At 34.2% G+C, this 26,440-nt stretch overlaps 1 protein-coding gene and 1 pseudogene across 4 annotated transcripts in view; both read left to right on the top strand.

The window, feature by feature from the left end:
* The window catches only part of LYPD6B (LY6/PLAUR domain containing 6B), a 219,601-nt gene that overhangs the window by 76,228 nt on the left and 116,933 nt on the right, over positions 1 to 26,440 (top strand). The gene's annotated exons all lie outside the window — the stretch shown is intronic.
* LOC141562173 (dnaJ homolog subfamily A member 1 pseudogene) lies at positions 8,062 to 9,059 on the top strand (annotated as a pseudogene).

The following is a 26,440-nucleotide window of genomic DNA, read 5'->3' on the forward strand; positions in this document are numbered from 1 at the left end:
TCTATGCCACAAGGAGGCATGAGAATAGGACTTAGGGGAATCAAATATGAAAGGAATATGTTCTGTGTTTAATCTAAAAGGCTAGATATTATGGAAAGGCAGCCCGTTGTAGTAAAGAGATGTCCAACTCAGCTGCAAATGAGAAATGTCGAATAAAACAAAGCAAATACAGTACAACATAGAGAATGTTAATTTATTTCCTATGTCTTTATGTGATTTGAAGGGATCCATTTCTATTTGGATCAGTGGTACAGTTTATAGATTTGACCTCAAAGTTAAGAAGAACTGGTTTCAAGTCTTACCTCTAACAACTACTGGCCATCAGACCATAGGCAAATGCTTAACTTTTCTATGCAAAAGGAAACTCTCTAAAATTCTTGACTTGCTAACCTACATTGGAGAAGGTAATTTTTGAGAAATATTGAGAAATCCCAGGTGCAGTGCCCATTGCTGTATATAGGCAGTATACAAAGAAAAGTAAAAATGAATCATGGGCAGGGAGTTGAATTTCATCACTTTTCCTCTAGTGGTAGTAGTGGAGTAGTAGTATGAGGGAAGTGATAGCAGTGAATCATTCAGATTGAATCTTAGATAAGAAATGTTGAAGAGATTTAGAACTAATTTTGTCATAATGTCACAAGGATCCCATGATTCCACATCTGTAATTTAGAACTGGAAGTACCATCCAACCCTCTTATTTTACAGATGAAGAAACTGAGGTACTGAGAGGTGGCTTGCCCAGGGTCACAAATCTAATAATTATCTGAAGCAAGATTTGAATGCAGGTTTTCCTGATTTTCAAGTACAGCACTCTGTCCACTACCATGCTGCTTCCATCTCATTTTGCAGCTATGGAAACTGAGACCCAGAGTGATTATATTACTTTTCCAAGGTCATATGGTTTTTAAACACTGAACCAAAAGTTGAAATCCTGGTCCTGTGAGTACAATGCTTTTATCTATTCTACCTTTCAGAATATTTGATCATTAACTCAAATCCTCCTTTAAAAATCATATGTATATATATATACATATATATGTATGTACATATATATATATGTTCTATTATATCCAGTGATATATTTGCATTAATACACTATTAAAGAAAATTATCACTCCCTTTGCTATAGAATGGAATTAACAATATTTCAAGATAATAGAGGTTCTGGACCAGTTTATAATTAAGATTAGGAAACTTTGCTGAAATGAATAATTTAGCAAGACATCAAATAATCACTTTAATTTTTAAGGATGAAAAAGTGTTTTCCCTCAAAAGATTTCTTGGTTTTTGGATTGAAATGGTGTCATGTTTGTCAGCAAAAAACAGGACAGAACTTCCCTGACAAATACAGCTTAAAGAAAACTGGAAGAATCTTATATGGCTGAATTTTTTTTTTATTTTGCTCCATACCATTCCAACACACATTTCATTTGTGGAGTTATGATGGTCTTCAGGTTGAAAGATAGTAAGTAGACCTCATTACCTTACTTGGCATATAGCCCATAGAAGCGAGCAGCAACAGCCTGGATTTCATTTTAAAAGGAGTTAGAAGAATATGAAGAAGGTCATTGCCATCAATCTGTTATTGCACTGCTAGATAGCATCTCTTTAAGGTGACATAGGAAAAGCTTTTTAAAAAATCAAATAAAGGCCCAGAATGAGGTGTTCATTTTAACAGCTTTTTAACGAAAGAAAGTGTTAGGTTTCCATAATGGAGTTCATAAGCCCTTAGATGTTAAAACTGTTTAAGAAAATATTTTTAGCATCAGGGTGTGCCAATTACATTCAGCTCTGCTGGTATAGGTGATGGTTTTACCTTGTATTTTCTTCTGAAAAGGCAAAGAAGCATAAAAATAATTGGTGATAATACTTTGTTATCACAAACCTTTGAGATAACCATTTTACACAATATTATTGTGAAGGTAGTTCAGCAGTAAGCCCATTTCATAGGTAAAGAAATGGAGATTGAATCTCAATAGCTTGTTTGAACCTGCATATTGAGTAGAGTACAAGAGGAAGGGACCTGGGAATGGATAGTTGATATTTACAGAGCTTTAATGTTTACAAAGCTTTGTAGATATTATATTATCATTGAAGATCATTGAAGAACCTTCTTCTTGGATCTGTGGCTCTATAGTGTGTGTGTATGTGTGTGTGTGTGTGTGTGTGTGTGTGTACATGTACATGTACTTCCCCTACTAAAATACATCCTATTCTGATGTCTTGTTATACAACGGAGGCTGTACCCTGGCTTCTTGAAGACTGCCCACAGAACATAATCTCTGGCTGATCTAAAGATTTGGGATGATGAATTGTATTCCTGATTAGAAAACCAGCTTAGCTAAGTTCAAAGAAGTATTCCACCTGGTTCAGTGATGAATTGGTGGGGAAGAAGTATGATAAAACATCCCAAAATCATTTCCTGAGTCATAGAGGAGTACTTACAACAATATCATAAGGCAAAGGACTACATATGTATACCCATGTGTGTGGATGTATTATTGTCAGTCACCATGTACACACCATATGTCTATTGATTGTCACCATTTACATACATATATTACTGTCAATTGTCATATACACATATTTATTGTTGTCAATCTTGACACACACTATTACTGTCAGTCATCACATACACACGTTATTGTCAATTACAACATGATCATATGTAGACCAATGAAACCTGTTAGGTTCTTACTAAGTAATTACTAAGCACTTAGTAAGAACCTAACAGAAACCAATGATGGTTTTCTTTGTAATCCTACAAAGATTTATTTTGTGCATTTAAAAACTTTAATCTGAGGAGAATCTATAGGAGTCACCAAACTGCTAAAGGAGCTTAAGATGCACAAAAAAGCTAAGAATCTCTCTTTGATCATGATGATGATGATCTTAGACATGTGGTTTGATAAGTATAAGGGACCCTCAACAAGAAATTTCCTTCTGCCAATGCAAATCAGCAGCCCTTTTAAAACTTCTAGTCTCTCTTACATGAACTGATGCTTAGTGAAATGAGCAGGACCAGGAGACCATTGTACACTTCAACAACAATACTATATGATGACTAATTCTGATGGATGTGGCCATCTTCAACAATGAGATGAACCAAGTCAGTTCCAATAGAGCAGTAATGAACTGAACCAGCTACACACACCCAGGGAAAGAACTCTAGGAGATGACTATGAACCACTACATAAATTCCCAATCCCTCTAATTTTGTCGGCCTGCATTTTTTATTTCCTTCACAGGCTAAACGTACACTATTTCAAAGTCCGATTCTTTTTGTACAGCAAAACAACTATTTGCACATGTATACATATATTGTATTTAATTTATACTCTAACATATTTAATATGTATTGGTCAGCCTACCATCTGGGGGGGAGGAGGGGAAAAATTAGAACAAAAGGTTTGGCAATTGTCAATGTTGTAAAATTACCCATACATATATCTGGTAAGTAAAAACTATTAAAAAAAAAAGAAAGAAAAAAAGAAGGGAGCAATAAAATGAGAAAACATTTTTACATTAAAAAAAACCAAAAACCAAAAACCAAAACAAAACTTCTAGTCTCTGAGAGAAGACTTGGACATCAACAGAATAAGTGATTTACCCAGAATTACACAGCCAGTGTGTGTCAGAATTGGAAACCCAGATTTCCCTGTTTCTGAAGATTCTCAGTAGTAAGACTACATGTCATCAAAAACTATATCAATATTACCATATATCATCATATATTACCATAGTTCTCACATCTCCTCTAATTAGACTGTAAGTCTTTTGAGAGTAAGGATCAATTAATTTCATACAGAGCTTTGCAGATGTAGGTGAATGTGGAATTGAGGTGAATCTGTGAGCTTGCTTAAAGCAGTGCTAAAAAGGCATTCTTGATTGTTCCCCCCCAAAAAAGTACTGCTCATAAATGAAACCTGGAAATGAAATCTGAAAAGGCTAAAAGACATTGCAAGAGCAGAAATCATCACTTTCACTGATGACAGAGTACAGTTTTGATAGACAAAAGAAGGTGAGATTGTGACTGCTGCTAACAGAAGCATTAAGGCTTGTTCTCCTAAGTGATACCAAAGATTTTGCTTGCAGCTCTCGTATTATTTTGAAGCCGTGCTCTAACCCATCATTCAGAGGAGTATCACATGAACAGACCTTTGTAAAGTAAAATAGAATTTTAGGGAGTAATGGCGCAAATAGATCAGAGCTATAAACTTTGAACAAACATGTAACTTGAGTTTGATTCCCCTGATCTGAGGAACTAAGGAGCTTTTGAATTCTAATCACTGGGCTGGAATGGGCTTCCCCAGAGACTGGGTTAGTTAGAGAGCCTGTCTTTGATCTCTCTGCCTGTACAGTAAAGATGTGATGAGGGGAAGGTTCTGAAAGTCACTTGTTTTGCAAGGTCAGCAAGATAAACCACTGCTTATGCAACTGAGGCTTTTCTAGGCAGCTGTTAAAAAATATGGAAAGAAGGGAGTATGGGCTTGGAGGGAGGTAAATGATGGTCTTCTGACCTAGTAATTCTATGTCTTCCTGTTAGGTCCCATTGCTGTGGCTAGAAGGTGAAGCTGCAAGTGAGAATCATGTTGGGGGGCTTCACTGTCTCCCTTAAGACTTTAGGAGAAAATTATCATGAACAGGTAGTTTGAGTCAGCTTTTGGTCTCTTTTATGATACCTTTTTAAGTTGTTTCTTCAATACTAGGGCAGTGACCCTCAATTGTTGAAAGTAGCTAGGTGGAGAGTGGATAGAGCTCTGAATGTGCCCTTAAGAAGTCCTGAATTTAAATTCTGTCTCAGACATAAAAAGCTGTGTGAACCTGGAAAAGTTATTTACCTCCTTTCAGTCTGTATTCTCTTCTATAAGATAGTTATGGTAATAGCACCTAACAGAGAATTGCTGGAGAATCAAATGAGATAATGTAAATAAATGTATGTAACAAGTTCTTTGCAAAGCTTAAAATATTTGCTATTATTATTTTTGTAATGGAAATACCTACTCTGATGAAATTACATACTTTTGAAGAACTGAATCATTAGTACCCAGGAGATATGTGAGACAGGGAATGCATGAGAGGAAAGGATCAAAGCTGGAGAGGAATTTATGGTGTCTTTTAGTAAATTTAGTATTTAGTAAATAATCAGATATGGTAGGCCAATAGGGTCAGACTAACTTTTGGGAAAGCCAATAATTGTTATGCATTTGTATAGCTGAAGGACTGTTTCCTGTAAGAAATCATTCTCCTATTTATGCCATTGCCTAGCAACATGAGTCTTACACAAGTGATTCCTTTTTGTTTTTGTTCTTTTTCCTTGATCTGTGATTTATTTCATTAGTATAAGGACCTCCCAGTGAGAAACTTTCTCTTACCAATGTAGAGTTGAACATTCTCTTTCTTTGTATTAGAATTGTATTATTTTCTTTGTATTAGAATTAGTTGAACATTCTCTTTCTTTGTATTAGAGAAGCGGCCAGTTTGGGGTCTCACAAAAAAGTCTGCATAGAAGCGAAATTTGAACTCAAGTTTTTCAGTTTCTGAGGATAGCATTCTATCTACTACACAACACTACTATTCTTATTTAGCTTAAGTAAACAGTATTTATTTAGTAGATATATATTAGTGTTCTTGCAAACTGCCAAGAATGTATTTTTTGCCCTCTCCCTTGCAAATATGTGGATTCTTAAGGTGACACTTTCTTGAGTAATACTGTATCTTAGGCCTTGTCAAATGTCATGATTGGGAGAAACAACTCTATGATCAATAACAGTTGGAAAAACCTTGCACATATACAATGAACATTAAATCAACTCCCATGTCAACCATATATGGGTGAGAAAGCCAGGAAGTGAAATGATTAGTATTGGATGTGATATAATTTTTCCTCTGGAAGGTGTTATAAAATCTGATTATAAAAGCATTAGGATCACATGGTACCAGGAAAAGGTGTTTGTGTATGAATTCATTCTCTCACTTAGGTTACATTTTATCCTTGGCAACCCCTTAGGAAGACAATCTCATGTCATCTGGAGTAGCTAAGGGTTAAAGGGGCTGCTATGAACAGCAATGGAGTCAATTTGATTAGAATGAAGGTGAGCCAATATATAGATAATCTCAAATGGGAGATAATGCAGAAATAATTTAGAATTGGATTGGTAAATTTTATGTAAGCCTTATGTAATTTTTTCCTTCCCCTGTAGATTAACCTTTTAAATTCTCTTTGGCTTAAGGTTAATAAGTTTGCCCTCCAGGAGTCTAGCTACAATTGACAAGAAGTAACAGGAAGAACTTCTGAGTTCCACCACATTTAACTTGATGGCAGAAAGAAAAGGACTCAGATCCATATTTATAGTCATAGAAGCATAGTTTCCAAGGGTACCAGGAGAAAGGTACATTATTATGATTTATTGTAAGACATGAGAGATGAGAGCAACAATAGACATCCAGTAAAAGAATGTATCATGGGGAGGTTGTTTGTTCTGTTGACTCTTACTTTGATATTTTAGACACTTAGGTAGAGAATTGAATATGTTTTGTGTGCTTTCTTTGAAAATCATCAATCAGTTGTCTATATTTGAATCTTGCCTGACTCTCTGTACCTCTTCCTTAATTGTAAACTAGAGCTACAGAGAGAAAGTATATAAAAATTGCTAAACCCAGCAAGTGTGAAGTTGATCTAAGGAAGTATGAGTCTTCTTCCATGAAAATTTAATTCATAATTGATTGAAATAGAATGTTAAATCTTTGGCGTGTTTTGATTTGGGTGAACGACAAATGGCATGTCTTGTGGGCAAGCGGATTTCCATTTGAAATTGTTTAAATAGAGGAAATCTCTCAAATGGAAACTGGAAATCTGTGTTACAGGAAGAAATCAGGTTTTTTGAAAAGTAAAAATGGCATAAATAGAGAAATTTAGGGAAAGGTCTAAAGAATCTAATAAATTCCCATATCAAGACACAGAAAGCTTAAAGCAAGAGAGATGAGCTATTCCTGAGGTAAGATGTTGATGACATACATTATTTAAAATTAAAATAGACTTTTTAAAATTTTTACATCACCTGCATCCTCATTATAATCTTCCCCTAAGATCCTTCTAAGAGATCCATCCCTAAAAAAAGAGTTCTTGACTTTTGCTATATCTGGGACCCTTTGCAGTCTGGTGAGGCTTGTGGATCTCATCTCAGAATAATGTTTTTAAATGAATAAAATAAAACCTTATGATTATGAAAAACCTGCTGTAAAATAGCTATCAAAATATTAAAAAAATTTAAAACAAATTCACAGGTACAAGTCAAAGAATTCCTGCTTCATGACAAAGAATAAAAATGAGAAAATGAAAACATTTCAGCAAAACTAAACAAATGGCAAATCACTTTAATATCTTTACCAAGAAAACCACAAATGAGTCACATACAAGTGAAACTATTAAACAACAACTAACCAATAAATCAAAACAATTTTTTTGGCAGCATTCTCCACTCATAATCCTGCAATCTCAGCAAATAAGGGAGGCAGGTGTCTTCTCACTTTCTTTTTTGGGAGACAAAAGAATGCTACAACATTCTGTTTTATTTGTTTGTTGTTCTTTCCATTTAGATTGTGGTAATTATTGTGGTTATTATTCTTTTGATTTTGCTCACTCCATGTTTCATCACTTCTTTTGCTTTTTTTTTTTCCTCTCCGTGTTCATCATATTAATTTCTTATAGTCAGTCAGCAAACTGATATAATAGTATTCCAGGTATTGTGCTAAGACCTGGGAATAACAAGATGGGCAAAGTCTCTTGACCTCAAAAAGCTCACATTATAATGGGAAAGACAGCATGAAAATATGTAGACACATATAAAATATATAAAGAAGACATGGGAAACTTTCTTGAAAATGTGACAAGAAGTGTGAAGGGCAGTAGTGAGCTCCATGCATAAAAACTTATCCCCATTGATTTTCTCTTTCTTCTACAAGCTCTCCCAAATCCTAATGGGCTCCTAGGTGGTCCCCTTCCCTTTCCTCCTGAACTTGGGCATTTCAATATTGGGCATTTCTCCTAGGCTATAAAAAATTGTGAAGGAAATGACTTATATGTTTTTTGGAGTAAAACCTAATGTCTCCCAGGAAGAACTAAAAAAAAAAAAAACATATAGAAAATTAGCCTTGAAATATTCCCCAGTTAAGAATCCAAATGAAAGAGAAAAGTTTAAACTGATTTTTCAAGCTTATGAAGTGCTTTCTGATGCAAAGGAGAAAGACATATAAGACAGAAGTAGAGAGCAAAGCATCAAAGAGAGTGGTTCTGTGTGGCTTTGGTTTACCAATGGATATTTTTAATATGTTTTTTTTAAGAGGAAATGGAAGAATGTATAGGGAATGGAAAGGTAAAAATGTTCATCAGTTGTCTGTGACATTAGGTTTATATAGTGGTGCAACAAGCAAATTGGCTCTGCAAAAGAAGATAATTTGTGACAAATGTTGGAAGGATTAGGGTTAGGAGCTGTAGAATGCTATCCCAATTATAGAGGTACTTAAATGCCAATTAAGAATTCATCAGAGAGAATCTGAAATGATTCAGCAAATTCAATCAAAATGCCAAAGGCTTGGGGATCAAATCAGCCCTAAAGATAGATATAAAAGCTGCAATGGAAAGAAAATGAATATTCAAGAGAAAAAAATACTCGAGATTCATATTAACATGGCTAGGAAAAATGGTCAGAAGATAACCATTCCATGGAAAGTGACAAGAAGTGAGAATATGAGGCAGGAGATATTATTGCTGTGGATCAGAAGATTAATGTTATCTTTATACCAAAAGTAAAAGACCTTTTCAAATGCATAGTAGCTATCCAGTTGATTGAAGCATTGTGTCATTTTTAGAAAACATTATCATCTCTTTGAGTAGAATTGTAATCATTATTTCTCATCTTGGTCAAATTGTTAAACATGTGTGCAAAGGCATTCTTTCATCAGATAATCTATCTCTGATGGACAGCTTATTGCTTGAAAAAAGGAAGTAGGGGAGACTGGATCAGGTAAAACTAGAGGACTTTGATCCATCTCAATAAAGAAGCTGGCTTTACAATGGAGAAACTTCTGAAAACCCTGAACATCGTCCCAGAGGTGATTTTCAGTATTACATTTCTCAGTGGGGGTCAGTGTATACTCTTAATTGTAATTTTGGCCTTTATATGCTATACTAAATGAGTGAAGGACTGCTATCATTTTAACACGCATTATTGGCAATTGTTTTTGTTGTAATATTCAATTATAGTTGCATTTTTAAAGTTAATGAATAAAATCAGTAATATAAAATGCTGGTTTTGCAATTTTTGATATTCAGTGTGCAAGAAAGTTTAAAATTGTTAATGATTTCTTAATAGTAGAAAAACCCCCAAGCTTTTTTTTTTTTTCATCAATTGTACATTTTTGCTTTAATGTGTATATGCAGTGGCTTAGACTGAGGTTTGGTTTTTGATTGACTAAATACACATTGTTAAGCTCTGAAGTTAAAATTTTGGACTGAATTTGCCTCCAGAAAACTTTTTTTAAAAAGTACATGAGAACTGATGAAGTGAAGTGAGTAGAACCAAGAGAACATTGTATACAGCAATAGACTTCTGATGGAGAGAGCCATCTGCATCCAGAGAGAGGATTGTGACTATAAAATGTGGATTGTATATAGTATTTTCACCTTTTTTGTTGTTGTTTGCTTGCTTTTTTTTCTTCTCATTTCCCCCCCTCCTTTTTGATCTGATTTACAGAGTATAGAGCTATAATAAAAAAAGAAAAATCAGATTACAGAAGTGATTGCAAGGGACAATATTGAAAAACAGAAGTTATGCATGGGTAATTTTTCAATATTTTCCCTTGCAATCACTTCTGTTCCAACTTTTCCCTTCCCTCCACCCCCCACCCCTAGATGGCAGGTAGTCCCATACATGTTAAATATGTTAAAGTATATCTTAAATACAATATATGTGTGCAGATCCATACAGTTATCTTGTTGCAAAAAAAAAAAATCAGATTTAGAAAGGTAGAAATAACCTGGGAAGAAAAACAAAAATACAAGCAGTTCACACTCATTTCCTAGTGTTCTTTCCCTGGGTGCAGCTGGTTCTATTCATCATTGATCAATTGGAATTGAATTGGTTCATCTCATTGCTGAAGATGGCCACTTCCATCAGAATTGATCCTCATACAGTATTGTTGTTGAAGTGTATAATGATCTCCTGGTCCTGCTCATTTCACTCAGCATCAGTCCATGTAAGTCTCTCCAGGTCTTTCTGAAATCATCCTGCTGGTCATTTCTTACAGAACAATAATATTCCATAACATTCATAGACCACAATTTATTCAGCCATTCTCCAGTTGAGGGGCATCCACTCAGTTTCCAGTTTCTAGCCACTACAAAAAAGGGCTGCCACAAACATTTTTGCACATGTGGGTCCCTTTCCCTTCTTTAATATCTCTTTGGGATATAAGCCCACTAATAATATTGCTGGATCAAAGGGTATGCACAGTTTGATAACTTTTTGGGCATAGTTCCAGATTGCTCTCCAGAATGGTTGGATCCATTCACAGTTCCACTAAAAATGTATCAGTGTCCCAGTTTTCCCACATCCCCTCCAACATTCGTCATTATCTTTTCTTGTCATCTTAGCCAATCTGACAGGTGTATAGTGGTATCTCAGAGTTGTCTTAATCTGCATTTCTCTGTTGATCTGATTTTTCTTGGGCAGTACGATAAATATGGCAATATGTTTTGTTTTGTTTTGTTTGAAGCTGGGGTTAAGTGACTTGCAGAGGGTCACACAGCTAGGAAGTGTTAAGTGTCTGAGACCAGATTTGAACTCAGGTCCTCCTGAATTCAAGGCTGGTGCTCTATCCACTGCGCCACCTAGCTGCCTCGGCAATATGTTTTGAAAGAAAAAAATAAGTACATGGAAAATTTATTTTCCATCTCTAAACACTAGATCCTGGGAGAACTTGGAGCAGCTTCTTGAAGATAAATTTAAAAAGTGAGTCTCAAATGAAACCAGGGAAACTAAGAGGAAGAGGTCATGAAGGAGAATTCTCCAGGCCTGGGGCATGGTCACTAGGATGGAGTCTGGAGGTGAAAGATGGAGGGCTACCTGAGAGGAATACCAAGGTTAAGTGATAGAAGGAAAATAAAATGTAAATAGCCTAAAATACTCAGTAAAGGCCTGAGTTATGAAGATTATCTGTAGGATGGTGGTGTTCTCAGCAGTAATAGGAAATTAGAAAAGAGGAGAATTTGGGAGAAAACATGAATTTTGGACGTGTTGAATTTAAAATGTCTGTAGAACATCCGGTTTGAAATGTACAAAAGGCACTTGGAGGTGCCAGAATGAAGGTCAGCAGGCAAGTGTTTGGAGTGGTTGATTTATAAATTATCAACATAGAGATGACAATTGAATCCAAATAAAGAAAATGAAAGTGAATGCTTTATCTAAGACTTTATATGTGCCATGGATATCTTTGACAGTTGAATGAAATCTTAGCTGTCCATGAATCTTGGAATTTAAGAAAACTGTGCCTTAAGAAATCAACAAGTTCCTAGCACTCAGCATGGTACAAACTTCTTTCCCTTTTCCCCTAATCAGGAGGTCACCTGGCAAAGAAGTTGGTCATACAGAGCTGCTGCCATTCTTTTGCCTCTTTCACATTCCTCTTCCTATTGCACTCCCTGCAGAAGTGGCAAATTTCCAGAGACCATGGGAGTGTATTGTTCTTCAACAAAGCTTTGACATACTTTTTGAAGGCAAGAAGGAGGAAAGGGCTTTTTCTGGCTTTAATTTATGTCTTTGGAATGGTTTGGCTTCTATCCTCTAGTCTTGTAGTTGTACTGTAATGAGTCTTTATTTAGGCAAATGTCCACGGAATAATTAATCAACTGGAGAAGAATGTTGGTCATTGATCTTAAGCAAGCTGGCAGGCTCCATTTTGCATGGAAAGTATCTTGTTAGCTTCAGACCACAAAATTCTAGATGCTTGCTCAATTGATCTTCAACTCTACCTTCTCTCCTCATTCTGTTAAAAAAGCACCTGAGGGGTGGGGAGGAAGAGGCTAGGTTTTGCTTTTTTGATTTGGGTTGGGGTTCGATTCAAGTAATTGCAAATGTCAGAGAGACAAACTGCCCTAACTTTTGTCGTCCACTGTACATTTTCCTTTAACTCCATCCATACTTACTTACTGGGTTATTGGTATGCTGTTTATTATCTCCAACAGTGATAGCTACTTGGATAAAGCATTGGTTATGAATGTCAGGACTTCTGGGTTTGTAGGCCTGGGCTTTGGCCCTAAGTAATTGTGTGAACATTTATGAAGTCACTTCATATTTTTGTTTCTCTTCCTCCCCATCTTGTAAATGAGTTGGCTGGGCTGTATTATCTTAAAGGTTTCTTCTATCTTGAAAGTTCTATGATTCTAAGTATATTCATTCATTTGCCTTTTTAGTGAACCTAACAAAAGAATAAGGAAAATGAAAGGTGAGGTGACTTATTTGCCAAGGTCACATAACTATGAAGTATTTGAAGCAGAATTTGAACTCTGGTCTTCTGGAATCTAAACTCAATGGTCTTCTGTACTATTAGAAGGAATATACATACACACACACATATAGGAATACTTTGGAAAAAATCCTAGATATAATGGTATCATGTCATGTTAATGAAGAAGTAAGTTAAGATCAGAGTATCAATTCTTGTCCCAAGTACAATACTTAAGAAACTCATTTAAAAATTCAATTATGCAATTAGTTTTTTCTTGTAGATTCAGTTTTCAGCCTATGGTGACATAAAAGTCAGAGCTCTAGATTTAGATTCAGAAGATTTCTATTCAGATTCCATTGTTGATATTAAGCTGTGTGACTTTTTTTTCTTGTTGGCTAAAAAAAAAAAAAATAAGGGGCCTACACTCAACTCAATGTCTGAAAAGATGAGAAGACAGATTCTTATCACAGCTTATCTCAGTATCCCAGCAAAATAATGCTGAGAATCATGTCCCCAAAATTTCTGACACAATTTGGGGTAAGTTTTTTGAGGCCCCAGAATCTTTCTCTCCAGTTCCCTAGCATTCACTCTAGACAAGTTCATATCTATCTACTCTTTATTCTTAAAATTTTGATAATGGCTTTTTATTTTCAAAATACATGCAAAGATAGTTTTCAACATTCACCCTTGCAAAATTTTGTGTTCCAAATTTTTCTCCCTTTCTCCCACCCCCTCTCTTAAGCAGCTAGTAATCCAATATAAATTAAACATGTACAACACATATTTCCACATTTATCATGTTGCATAAGAAAAATAATATCAAAAAGGAAAAAATAGAAACAAAAAAGCAAGCAAACAACAGCAAAAAGAGGTTAAATTACTATGTTGTGATCCACATTTAGTCCCCATGGTCTACTTTCTGCATACAGATGGCTTTCTCCAACACAAATCTATTGAAATTGGCCTAAATCACCTCATTGTTGAAAAGAGCCAAGTCCATCACAATTGATCATCACCTAATCTTGTTGTTGTGTAAAATGTTCTCTTTCTTCTTTTTAAAAAAATCATTATTATAGCTTTTTATTTACAAAAATATATGCATGGCTAATTTTTCAACATTGACCCTTGCAAAACCTTCTGTTCTAACTTTTCCCCTCCTTCCCCCCAACCCCCTCTCCTAGATGGCAGCAGTCCAATACATTTTAAACATGTTAAAGTATATGTTAAATACAATATATGTATACATATTTATAGTTATCTTGCTGCACAAAAAAAAATTGGGTCTAGAAAGAAAGTTTAAAAAAAACCAAAACAAAAAACTTGTGTTCTCTTTGTTCTAATCACTTCACTTTGCATCAGTTCATATAAGTCTCTCCAGGCCTTTTCCCCAACTGATGGGTATCCACTCAATTTCTAGTTGTTGTTACTACAAAAAAAGGCTGCTGCAAACATTTTTGTATATGTGGGTACTTTTCCCTTTAATCCCTTCATGTTTAATCTTGGACATTTGTTAGTTTTTCCTTTTCTTAATTTCTTGATTTGGGAATTGAAAATTTCTGGGTGCTCAGAGTAATGTGACTTTAAATTACATTGAAAATAAGGACACAATATTTATTAGCTCATCAATTTTTGTTTACCACCCCATTACAAAGATTACATAGGAAGTAAAAGTTAAAATATGATTTAGTATATATGTGGTGTATATGTGAGGGCAGGGTATCTTTATGGGGAAAGATCAACACCTTCTATATTTATTTATAACAGGAAGGATAACTATAAAGAAATAACTATTTGGGAAAAAAAAAAGATGAGTCAATTTAAAAAATATATTCAGAGATCCTAAATATAATGTGGTATAATGAAAAAGCCAGGAAGTATGAATTCTTGTTTTTGATTAATCCTTCATTAAATTTTTGATCTTGAATTAGTAAATTAATCTCTTTGGACCTCATTTTCTTTATCTTTAAAATGATGGGATTGGACCAGAACAAGAATTTGTAAATGGTGTGTGTGTATGTGTGTGTGCGTGTGTGTGTGTGTGCACACACTGGATTCCTTTGGTAGTATGGTTAATCGCTTCCCAGAATAATATTTTTAAATGCATAAAGTAGATTACAAATGATTACAAATCTATAAAAGAAGACTACAAATAAAACTAATTCTATTGAAACAGTTATCAAAATATTTAAAAAGTTTATTTCTCTCTCGCTCACCTTCCACCCTCTCCCACTCCCTCACTTCAGGTTAAGAATCCCTGGATTAGATCATTTCTAAGGTTGCGTTCAGCTTTAACTCAGATGGTAACTTTTCCAAGAACAATTCAGTGACTTGTTTCTTTGACTGACCACATGAACAGAAGTTCAGGAATTGAATCCAGGAATTTTCCCAGGAGTATCTCTTCCTCCCTTGAAGGAGAGTAGTCCATGCAAAGGATTACCTGTGGCTTTAGTGTATCTTTTCTTTGACTAGTGAAGAGCACTGTTATCTGAAGAGCTACTCCAGATCTGCCCAGGCAGAAAATCCTTCACTTATCCCAAAGCCTTCCATCCTCAAAGTCTATTGTGTCTGTTTTAATGATATGTTGCCATGTTGCTTTGTTTAGATATGCCACGCTTCTGTCTGTCTTTGGCAACCATCCTGGACTAGCTTGCTTTTGTTAATCACATGGATGTAAAGTATTATGTTCCCAAGTGTTCCCAAGTAGAAAAGATATTTTGATTGAAGTGCAAATCCCCAGCCACATGAACTACTTGGGTTTAACAAAGTGTATTAGACCATTGCAATCTGGAGAGTCATAAATCATAGGGATAATTCTGCTTCTCTCCTTTTTAAATCTTCTAGTCTCTTGCTTTTTCTAGTAAGGTTGACTTTTATCACTGTTTATTTTCCTTGGGATATGATCTTATATTGTGAGCCTGAACTTGGGCCATCTCCCATTCTTTTATTTCTTGATGTCATTGGAACTTAACATGTTGCCTCTTCTTGAGAGGCTGGTTCTGTCTTTGGTAGCTGGAAAGACTGATGGACAAAAATCTTAATCTTAGAGATTTTGCTCTCTGCAGACAGTGCTACTAGAGTAGAAAACCATCATCACTTTAAGAACAACATCATCATAAGAACAATACCAACAAGTCATTTTTCTATAGGACTTTAAGACAAAAAAATGTCTTATAAAGCTCTATGAAATAAATAGGGCCAGTACCTATTTTACATAAATAAATAACCTAAAGCTCAGAAGAGAAGGCACACAACTATGAAATATTAGAGCTAGGTTTTGAAACCAGGTATTCCTATTCAAAGATTATTTACTGGTCCTTTCACTATACCAAGTTGGCTCTTGGAATTGTATAATTTTAGAATTGCAAATAATTTTAGAAGTTACTTAATCCTATATCCTTTCTGATTCATGAATCTCTTCTATAATGTCCCTAGAAAGTGATCAGTTAACTTCTGCCTAGACATATGTAATGATAGGGAAATCTCTACTTAATAAAGCAGTCCATTTCCTTTTCATTCAACTCTAATTTTTAGAAAACTCTTCATCATACTGAGTGGATTTTTTTTCTATGTAATGTTTATCTATTGGTTCTGCCTTTAGACTCACAGAGTAAAAATCTAGTCCAGTTGTTGCCAAACATTTTAGATGTGCATACTCCTTTAACTAAAATATTTTAATAACATATCCCTCATATATATGTATGTGTCCTATACATGTATATACATATAGCTGTATATATGTATATTCCCATATGCATGCACATATGTGCATAGCTATGCAATACAAACATATGTATATTTGTGTATATACACATATAGATATGTGCATATGCATTTACCATATACACACATCTACCCACATAAGTCCATACACACATGCATGTATATATAAGTATGTGAAACACATGTGTCTGTAGTCATAAGTATATACTTAATAAATGTGTATATAATATGCATGTGTATATGTGGGCCTAAAACATACATATATGTGAATATAAATACACATGTTATACATGACCATATACATAAGGAACTCAGTTGAGAAAATTCTCACTGTCAATGCATGTTGGAATCTTAGTTTCCTTAAGCACTAAGAGGTTTAATGACTTGGCCAGAGTCACAGAGTCAACATGTATCAGAGACTGCATTGAGCCTAAGACTTCCTAGCTTGAAGATCAGCCCTCCCTTCTCTCCCAACACATACATAGCTTTGTTAACTTCAGTTTCTTCCTTTATAAAATGGAAATTCTAATACCTCATAGAATCATTGTGAGGATCAAATGAAATAATATTTGCAAAACACTTTGCAAATCCTAAAGACTATATAAATATTAGCTAGCCTCATTATTAGTTCTATATCAAATCCACGTACCATCATATTAATATATACACTATAAAACTTACACCAAAAAATAGAAATTAAAAGGATGAGCTAAAGATAAAGTTTGGAGAATCATATTTTATTAATGGTACAGAATCTCTTTGCTTTGCTATTATTGGTAAGCATATTTTAGTGAGAGCAACGGGATCTAATATGCTTCCTTATTTTTGAAAATATTGCTTCAATACTTTGCAATACAGCGATTCAGTGGTCTATTCCAAGTTCAGTTTATTTTGATTCTTGATTTTAATGGTTGTCAAACCTGAAAAATATTCCTTACAAAGATCTATAAATCCAAATGGAAAAAGTGCAGCATTAGCTGCACTTACTAAATCATGATGTTAATTTTTCAATCTCATCTACCCATTATTGAGCTTAGCCTTTCCTTGCAAGCAACCTTCAGCTAATTCTGTGATTTAGTATTCCTGACACTATTTAATAGCCCCATGCCATGGTTTTGCATTCTCTCTAGTCTCTGCCCTTGCTTCTATATTTTGGATATATCTTTATCAAATCTAAGTTGCACTAGCATTTGCCTCTTCAGATAATTCTTCTTTTCTTCCTATTCTTTGGAATTGTTTTTCTTTGTATTTCCTGAATTTCATTTTTGAGAGCTTTAAGTCCCTCTTGTGCTAACGTAGGCCTCTGGAAGAAAAATTCAATACTCTGTACAAGTCTGTCAGAAATAGATTTGTTAATTATCTAAATTCAAGCATCTCTGCTTAGAGAGAGAGAAATCCAAAGGGACAGAACTCCATCCTGCGTTTGAAAATCTCTCTGACCCAAACCATTTCCTCCTGATAATTCATAGAATTCAAGAACAAAGACCAGATTTTAGAGAAAGATTAAACAAGGATACAAAGTTAAAGTGGTAGTTTTGGTTTTGTCCAACAGAACAATAGTAACATTACTTGGAGAATCATTTCCCTAAGCCCATTCAGAGAAGGAAATAAAAGAAGTACTGCGTTTAATAGGATTAATCAAAGGCCTTTCTGCTTTTGTCTATTTGCCAGACTTGTTCTATCATCATAGAATTATCATTTTAGGCCTTTGTTAAAAAGATTTCAGACTAGGACATTTATTAAGGCCTGATAAGGCTTATTTTATTCTCATTAGCACAAAAAGACTCGAGACTGAAATAGTTTTATTTCTAAATATTTTCCTAAACAGAGAACTAGAGGGTGTGAGGGTCCTATACATGTATATACATATATAGCTCCTCTTTTTGTGCCAAGAGCAAATTAATCACTAACGCAATCTATGTTCATGAATTCCAAAGCAATATTTTTTAAAAAATCTGTTACTTGTTCTTTAGGCTATGATATTTGAAGGTGATATAATAGTATACTAAGTAGTTTCATAGAATTAGGGCCTTGCCTTGAATATCACTAGTTATATTGTTGGTGGTATAATGCAGTAAGACAAAGTCCAGCAGTAAAATACATTGGCTTCAACAAAGATTAGGAATTAGTATACATATTATAGATAATTATAACAATAGCAATATGGGAACAATCAAGACATATATTAAAAGTATCCATTTTGCACTAATTATGGCTAAGGGGAATATCTATTGAACTGAAGACTAATGGAATAATGGAACTTTTAGGTTTCAGTTGTCCTTTAATTTGGATCACCTTGATCCCATACAACTTTGCTAATATTAGTAGTCTTCTGATTGCTTCTCTAGAGCTTGAAAGACTAGAAACTAAAGGACTCAAGTGGGTTTAAACACTGGACTTTATTTGGACTGCTTCAGTATGTGGGAATATTTCATTTTTATTAATGAGTATACTTCTCATTTGGTCAGCCAGTGTCAAAATGATATGCTGCTAATCAATGGGATCCTACCTTTTTAAAAATCTGTCATGTCAAAATCTAGAATACATGTCAGACAGAATATAACTCATTTTCCTCTCATCTACTTTAAATTTTAGGAGAACATATTCACTTCCTCCCAAAGTTCCCTTCATCTCAATTCCAACAAGTTTCTAGCTATTCACAAAGCTCATGTTCAGAATAGAATTTCTCCTACTTGGTTCCTTTGCTTTTTGAAGAACAAAATTGTCAGGTAGGCAGGTCAAAAAGATACTATTCCTTTTACTTGGGGAGTAAGCTCATGGAGGTGTCCAGACAATTGAATTTTTCCATCACTGTGACTTTCTTCCTTAAAGATACAGCTCTGACATTATATTTTGCATGAAGTTTTTTCCAGATCTCCACAAATATATGGGCCTTCTCTTCTAAACTAACATATTTAAATACCTCAAATATATTTGTTTTTTTTAATATTATATTTATGTTGTATTTATATTTATATGTACTTATTATCTTCCCCATTAGAATGTAAACTCATTTCATTCTTTGTGTTTATATTCCCAGGACCTAATACAGTTTCTGACATATAGTATGTGCATAATAAATACTTGTTGATTGATTGATTGATTGATTGATTGTGGCTCTGTTCCAGCTTGCAATCAGCTTCTTAAATTCCTTACCTATTTCTTTTTCCTGTTTAAGTGGTCCATGGTGTTCTCTGATGACAGAATTACCTCTTTCCCATCACTAATCTTAGCTCACATGTTCTCTGGTTCCTTTATATACCTTGAATATATCTCCCTAATGTATGATAAATATTATTTCCTTTTGCCTATCCTGATTGAATTGGATAAAGTATAATCTTCCAAAGCTTTTCTTTATTTCTCTCATTCTAAAATTCTAAAAGCAAGATTTATGATACAAATTCAGTTCATGTTGCCCTAAATTTTGAACACTTATACATAAATTTATCAATTTTGCCAAATTTTATCTATGGTCTATTATTTGTAGTTTTTGCTTCCTGTTCTTCTTCCTGCATTATAGCTACCCTTTGTGTTATTTATCTTGATAGGTAAACTCTCTTCTCCCTCCACTATTCTTTGAAATTTAGGGGACTTTTGATTAGATTTATGAGTTATCAGAAAAACACATTCCTACTAGCGTCTCTTAGATATGTGATATCCCTGACCAGAAATCTATCATTTATAGGCATTAAGGAAATGATCTGGACCTATGAAATAGCTGTTTTTGAAGCTTCAGGGAGGTAGCTCCATTCCATAGTTGGGTAACAGTGCTTGGGGGAATCTGACCTCAGCCACTGTGGACCTGCTAAAATGTATCCTAAGCCCTGCCCTGAAAAGAAAAGAGCCACTGTCTTAGGGCATCTTGAGATGCCCAATTGCAGGGGACTGAACCAAACCGTCAGATGCTAAGAGCAATTCTAAGTTCTAATCACTGCAGTGGCATGTCAGACCATTGGGCTTTCTGTATTTTTAAAGAGTGCTGTAGCTTAGAGTCATTGTGTAAGTTGATAATCAGTTAAGTGCTTAAAAGCCTCTATATTTCTTTTCATAAGAGAAGGAGTTACAGGGGGATACCATGATCTAAATTGTTTGAAAATAAGAGTTTCAATTCCAAAAGACTCATGAAGAAAAATAGTATCTTCCTCCAGAGAGGTGATGAACTCTGAATGCAGATACTTTTTTCACTTTATTTTTCTTGCATTTTTTTTTTGCAACATGGCTAATATGAAAATATATTTTGCATTACTTTAGAAGTATAATCATTTTGCTTGTCTTCTCAATGGGTAGAGTATGGCCTAAAGGGAGAGAATTAGGAATTCAATAAAAAAAGATGTTAAATAAAGCATAGTAATTTAAAAAAAAATGTTTAACTTCACTATTAGGATTTCTAAGTTTCCAGAGGCAGCTGGTGGTACAGTGATAAGAGAGCACTGGGCCTTGAGACAAAAAAAAGATCTGTGGTCAAATCTAGCCTCAGATACTCCTAGCTGTGTTACCTGGGCAAGTCACTTAACCCTGTTTTGTCTCAGTTTCCTTCACTATAAAGAGAATAATAATAGCACTTGCCTCACAGAGTACTTGGGAGAATCAATTGAGGTAATATTTGTAAAAATCACTTAGCACAGTGCCTGGCACACAGTAGGTGTTATATAAATGCTTATTTCCTTCCCTCCCTTCTCCCACCCCCAAGGGGACTGTGAAGTGAACAGTTACTTATAGCCTCCCTTTTGTAGATGCGTGCCCATGGAATGGTTTGGCTTGTCTTTGTAAGGCTTGGAGGCTGAGAACAGAAAGTGCTTTTGGACTCCATTAAAGCTCCTTAGAGGGGAGACTTAGTGCTAATGATTCAGGACAACTTGTTTTCCTTTTACAGATGTGCAGCTTGTTAACTGCACTTGGCCTTGCCCCATTAAATTAGCCTTCCATTCTCCCCAGCTTGTTGAGAGAATTGCCAGCGCTCAGCTTCATTGCTCCTTGGCAGGCCGTTTAGTAAAGAGGACTGTGGTAGTGAACTCTAAGACAGAATTCCGGTGTTTGTAATTAAGATCTGCTGACAGCTTATCTGATCTCTGTACCAAAGCTGTTTCTTTTTCATTTAGGGTAAGATACAATACCATTAAACCAATAGCAGTTATAGATCTGAAAGCCTGCTCTTTCTTTTTTATATTTTACACACTTCTATCTGTATTGACTTGGCCAGTCAATAAAGTGACATGGGTCCTTCTAATGTGGGTTGCAAAGTACATATGTTTAGAAAGTTTCAGATCATTTTGTCCTAAGACCATAAGAATAGTCTTAAAGAGCTACAAGGCACCTCACAGGTCTCTAGTCCAACTTCTCTCTCTCTCTCTCTCTCTCTCTCTCTCTCTCTCTCTCTCTCTCTCTCTCTCTCTCTCTCTCTCTCTCTCTCTCTCTCTCTCTCTCTCTCTCTCTCTCTCATTTTACATTTTTACAGAACAGAGTCCCATGGAAGTTAAGTAGTTTGCCCAAGTAATGATCATCAGAGTTGTAATTTAACCCAGGTCCTCTGGAAACTGAGGTTTACATGGGATTAAATGGTGTGTAAAATCATACACCAATTAATAGCACAATGGGCACTAGATCCCGTGTTATCTGAGGGTAAGCTAGTGCTATTTCCAATATATATTGTCATGTATACAGATCTTTTCATCTCATCTATAAAGGTGCATTTCTGGATAATAATTACAGTGAAATGCAAAGTGATCTTGATCAATTGAATTTCTTCAATGAATGTATGTCTAGTCCTTTACAGAATCCATGTTATAGAATTCATTAGACTTTCCAGTTGGGGAGAGGTGAGCTCTGGACCTTCCTGGAATCTAGAAGAGTTGTAAATTGATTGACAAAGTAGAGGTAAAATTGATTGGTGAATTGGGTTTAAATAAATATGTATATATACATATACATATATGTATATATATATTAAAATCTTAATACAATTTAAACAATACAGAAAGTTTAAAAAGTCTCTTACTAAAGTTGTGTAGTAATAGATGAGCCATTTCTATAAAAGTTCTTGTACATACACTTTTCTCCCTCAATATCATTTAGGATAAAAATATTCTTTTTTGTAAAGCTAAACAAAATTCCATGGAGAAATGTGTATTGTACAAGATAATGGTAGTTGCAAATGCTTTGTCTTAAAAGATATAGTATCTGGGTCTTTGGGTGTAAATTAATTGTTGAAGATTAATTATCACTAGTAAAGCAGATAGCCTGCATTTATGTTGACTGGGACTGAAATGTAGTCCCTACTTGCTCTTGGGAAAGTAGCAGGGGAAAGAAGGGAATTTGGTAAGGAGATTATTCTTTTTTAAAATTCATTTATTTATTACTTTTTGACATTTACTTTTATAAGATTTTGATTTGTATTTTTCTCCCTCCCTCACTTCACCCCTTCCCAAGACATCAGTCAATTTGATATAGGTTATACATATACAGTCTTATTAAACATATTTCCACATTAATAATGTTGTGAAAGAAAAATCAGAACAAGAGGTAAAAAACATAAGAAAGAAAAAAAACAACAAAACTGAAAATAGTATGCCTCAAACTGCTTTCACACACCATAGTTCTTTCTCTGAATGTGCATAGCATTTTTCATCATGAGTCATTTAGAATTGTCTTAGATCATTGTATTGCTGCAAAGAACAAAGTCTATCAAAGTTGATCATCCAGAAAATGTTGTTGTTATTGTGTACAATGTTCTCCTGGTACTGATCATTTCATTAAGCATCAGTTCATAAAAGTCTTTTCAAGGTTTTCTTAAATCTAAAACATAGTATAAATAGTATAATAGTATAAATTTGCATAATTTGTTATAGAACAATAATATTCCATTACATTCATATGCCACAACTTGTTTAGCCATTCCCTAACTGATGTGTACCTTCTTGATTTCCAATTTTTTGTCACCACAAAGAAAGCTGCTATAAATATTTGTACATGTGGATCTTTTTACATCTTTTATGATGTCTTTGGGAGATAGACCTATTAGAGATATAGCTTGGTCAAAGGGTATGTAGAGTTTTGTAGCCTTTTGAGCACAGTTCCAAATTCTCCTACAGAATGTTTAGATCAGTTCACAAGAAGAAGAATATTCTTACCATGCTGTTGTGATAAGTGGCAAGACCTCTGTTGACATTATAGAAAAACTTCAATATTGAGTCAGTAGATGATGACTAGTTATCTTATTAGTTGAGAAAACTGAATTGGCTATCTTCTTATAGTTAATTTTTAAAAATAGATTGATGACCTTTTCAATTTTTTTCTATTTTTATTACATTGAACACTGATAATATTTAAAAGAGAAAAAGGTGCCATTGGCAGTATCCAAATTTTCTTAGGTATTTATAATCAAAAGGAACAATTTGGCAGGGAAAACAAGTGGAAAGGAGAGATTACATAAGTGCAGACTAGTATTTTACCTAGAATCCTCAATTATTGGATAGTGTTCTTTTGAAATAAAAGAACTTTTGGAGGACAGATTTGAAAAAGTGGCTTCCCTTGAGATTGTCTCCATTCCTCTACTGTTTAAAATATTCAGAATATATATGGAATGGTCATGGCAAAAGTTATTTGTTTGTGGGTAATGTACACATTGACATTAGCTAGTTCTGGGAGTGGACTCTATTACACATGTATCTCTTTGCCTTGCTCCTAGTTAGCTTATTTATGGATTCCTATTTTGGATTCTTTTCCAGAGATCAAATGTTGTTCTTATACTTGTGAACTGAATGACAAAATCTATCAGAAGGCTGTTACTCCGTACCCTTAATTCTAGTGTTATTATTTCCACCATATCCAGTATATATCTTGACATAATTGTTTTTATCTTGTCTGTCCTTTAGAGTGTGAGCTCCTTGAGGGCAGGTACTGTCTTTTACTTATCCTTATATCTAGTGTTTAATACAGTACCTTGTGGCAGTTAATTAATTTTGTATGGACTGATTTTTAACTAGAGTGGTTTTACCATTATAATTGTCTTGAGGAAACAGATATTCTCATCTTTTTCTTTGTAGATTCACTATTTAGCTTATAATAGAATTAATAAATGTTTATTAATTTCAATTATTCATTCAGAAACTTTTTCATTTGATTTTAAAAAAAGCTTTATTGGTATTTTTATGCTACATACATTTACAGATTATTCCCATTCTGTGAAAATTCTCTTGTAACAAAGTAAATCAATTAAGTAAAACTAATATTATGTTGACTTCACCTGAAATTATATGGGACATTTTACATCTTCAGTAACCCACAAATTCTTTATTTAAAAGAAATAACAGAAATCGTTCTGTCTTTTAACCTAATTTCTGTTGACATAATCTTTATTACATTCCAAATAGAAATATTATGTGACAAAGATGGACTTTATAATAATGACATCTCTCTCTCTATTTCTCTCTCTGTGTGTTTCTCTCTCTCTTTTTTTTTTTTTAACAAATTATCACAATTATCTACATGGTTACATAACTAATAAATGGTGTCAGGTTTGGTATTTGAATCCTAGTCTTCCTGACCTGATGGGGCACATAGGTGACTTAGTAGACAAAGCAGTAAGTAGGCTTGGAGTTAGGAAGACTCTTCTTCAGTTCAAATCTACTCTTTCACACTTGCCAGCTATGAGAAACTGGGCAAGTCACTTAACCTTGCTTCCTTAGTTTTTCATCTGTAAAATGAGCTGGAGAAGAAAATGGCAAATAATTCCAGTATCTCTGCCAAGAAAAATAGTTAAGAAGAGTTACACATGACTTAAAATGATTCAACAACTTCCTGACCTATAGCCCAGAACTCTATCCATGACTACACCATGACTTTCTGACTTCACAAATGAGACAAACTAACTATACTCTTCTTTTATAAATTAAACACATTTGTGAGCTATATTGACTCTTAAATGCTATTTAAGTTACTGTATAATAAGTTACCGCTGCACTTGCTTGATGTCAAAGAGTTAATGTAGCTTCAGGAGTTGCTTTAACTTACAACTTTAGAGAATCTCAGTCAAGGAGAGATTCTGAGGCATTAATAGTTTATTTGCTGATTAACTTTTAGAACATAACTTTTCCCAGATGGAAATGATTACATGAGCTATCCCATTTTATGCTACTGGGCTTTATTTTCATTATTGCTGCTATCTAATAGATATTTTAATGAAAGATTTTATTGTGTTTGCAGGCCAGAACATGAAGTGAAGACTGAGTTGGGGAAAAAAATCTGGTAGAAAACAAGTACTGAGAAAGTAACAGTAAAATGTGAAACTGTTGCATGTCCAGTTTGGTGGAATTTTTTTCTTTGTTTTTGTTGTTGTTTTTAAAACTAAGCTCCCTGGATCCCTCTGGTTCCCAAACAAATTTTCCCCAATAGGTTTGAGAGCTTGAGGAAAAAAACAACAACTTTGTTAATAGGGATTGGAAATAAGGCTGAGATAAAAATGGCTGAAAATGAAATGAGAAAGATCTCTTTATCCAGCTCCTCCTACTCCAACAAAGACCAAGCCCATTGATATATACATTCATTCAAAAATGTGAGCTCTTTGAGAATAAGGATAGTTTGACTTAATATTTTAAAGTTTTATTGCTATTTGGGTTTTTTATATTATAAACATTTACAAATTATTCCCACTCTGTGAGAATTCTCTTGTAATAAAGCAAAGCATTTACATGAAACTAATAATACAGTAACTTCACCTGAAAGTATGTAGAACATTTTATATGTGCAGTAATCCATAAACTTTCTATTTAAAAGAAATAACAGAAATCCGTTTTTCTCCCTCCTATCTTCCATCTTTTTTAAAAAGAAAAATAGATTTCTTATAATAAATACACATAATTAGACAAAATATATTCCCTCAGTGCCATATACAATAACTGGTGTAGCCTGTTTCATCATCGACCTTATGGAATCATGAATAGTCATTATATAGATAATAATTTTTGCAACTTTTAAAATTTTTTGGTTTTTTTGTTTTGTTTTACAGTATTTTGTTATATAAATTATTCTCTGGGTTCTGTTCATTTCTTAGTTTATCAAAGTACTCAGAAATGTTAATTATTATGTTATTTTTATTTTAGTCCAAATTGTTCTTTTGGTTCTGCTCAGTTCACTCTCTATCAGGTCATTTAAATCTTCCCAGGTCTTTTTGAAAGCATCTGTTTTCTCACTTCTTGCAACATAGTAGTTCTCCATC

The sequence above is a fragment of the Sminthopsis crassicaudata genome, chromosome 3 (genome assembly GCF_048593235.1).
Source record: "Sminthopsis crassicaudata isolate SCR6 chromosome 3, ASM4859323v1, whole genome shotgun sequence".
NCBI classification, from domain to species: domain Eukaryota; kingdom Metazoa; phylum Chordata; class Mammalia; order Dasyuromorphia; family Dasyuridae; genus Sminthopsis; species Sminthopsis crassicaudata.